Source organism: Frankliniella occidentalis, unplaced genomic scaffold (assembly GCF_000697945.3).
Source record: "Frankliniella occidentalis isolate FOCC.00 unplaced genomic scaffold, Focc_3.1 Scaffold166, whole genome shotgun sequence".
Lineage (NCBI taxonomy): Eukaryota > Metazoa > Arthropoda > Insecta > Thysanoptera > Thripidae > Frankliniella > Frankliniella occidentalis.
This window is the reverse complement of record NW_026267292.1, coordinates 329444-331253: the sequence shown is the minus strand read 5'-3', so window position 1 is coordinate 331253 and position 1810 is coordinate 329444.

Below are 1810 nucleotides of genomic sequence, written 5' to 3'. Positions count from 1 at the left end.
CCGGGCGGGGCGGGCCGGACCGGGCCCGCGCCCTCTGATGGGGCGGAAGGGATGGCGGGGACCGGGAGCAGGCCGGCCGGTGTGGTGCTGGCTGAGCTGCAGCTGAAACAACCCGAGAGTCGCATCATCACGCCATGGGGTGGTTATTTTGAAACCATTTGTCTATCGATCTAGGAAGGTCGTCTGATTACGCCCCGTCTACTAGACAGTGTCTACCCCCGGCACTCTTGATGGCTGGCTGCTTTCGTGTGCAAAAGGCATGGCGTTTTAATCGAGGCGTTATAATTTCCCCCGGAATCGACTTTGCTTACGGTCCAACAGCAGCCTGGCGGATTGCATGCTCGAGAACGTTTCTCTGCTGATCCATCCCCGCGCATGTGCAAAGAATAAATAAAACACTTCCGACTTTGGGAAACGAAAATGATTTTGGTTCGTGTTTTCAAGCTTTTCCCGCGGACCTGAAGCAGCAGCAGAGGCCGCGGGCTGCGCGAGGCGAGGCTGAGGCGAGGCTGAGGCTACTCACTGGGAATGATTGATAATGGTCCCGCCCTCTATACACAAGCTCTCGTCATCTGCCTAAATGGGGCCGACCTCACCGCCGCTCCCTCCACCACCCCTCTTCCTCCCCCTGCCTCCCCCACCCGTACCTTCCTCTCCCCCGCACGTCCCTTCCTCCCATCTCCTACCCGGAGGCCCCTGGCAGAAAGAGAGGAAAGGGGTAGGAAGGGAGGGAGAAAGCGGAGGGGAGGGGGGTATACGTTTTCATTCCACGATAACGAAGTGGATATAACGTTTTAACGATGTTTCAATGCTGCCTTTAGTGCGGTTGGGGCAGCGGTTGGCAGCCGCGTCCAGTCGAGAGAGAAAGAGAGAACTCTGCTAGATTGTGGCAGTTCGCCACTCGTTGGAGGGCTGGAATAGAAACTAGCTATATGTACGCCAGACCACGTCTAGCGTAACAGGCTTCGCGATATCTCACGAAACACTGTTACGCTGCGACGCGCCTGGCGCACATATAGCTAGGCCTGCGGCGCTGACACCCGAGGCGGGGTAATAGGAGTGTATATACAATTTTTCGAAATGAAGTCTTTTTAACGATTTAATCGACTATGTGATCATTTTCACCTCATCTTTGTCAAGAAATGCGCCATAGCGTCGAAACGGTACAAGATACAGCGAAACGGACGAAATTTTCGCCCATGGGGCTCTACTTTCACGTGTTACCCATTAGGAGACCATAAAAAAATATTTGAAAAAAATAATATTTTGTTACCTGCGGTTATTGATTTTTAAAAAAGTCAATTTTTGAGCCAGAGTGCTCATCTTCGAACTCGATCTGTCTTTTTATGATACAAAACGACCCTGAAAATCCCAGGTCGATATCTCAATTCTTTCTCGAGTTATCGTGCGGACAGACAGACAGACAGACAAACAGACAAACATACAAACAGAATGAAACTTTTCCGGTCAGTGGAGTTATGGGCTTCGCTAATCGCTCAGCCAAAAAGAGATCGTGCACGTCATCCCCACTGAAAGGGAAGGGAAGCCAGCGTAAGTTGATGGCTCCCCCCATCAGTGGCATTCTCGCGCCACGCTACGCCGCGTGACGCTCGCGGTCTCAGCTGCTTGCTGATCTGGAGCCCAAACTTTTGCATCCCCCACCCTACCCGATGTAGTGGTTGTGCCTTGCCGCGCGCCTCGTCAGGAGGAGAGCGACCAGCCACAGGGGAGAGTGCGGGGTGGGGGACAGGGGGGCGAGGTCAATTCTTCATTCGGCAGCTAAGAGCCCTGCCGCCGTCCCCCGGTGGCC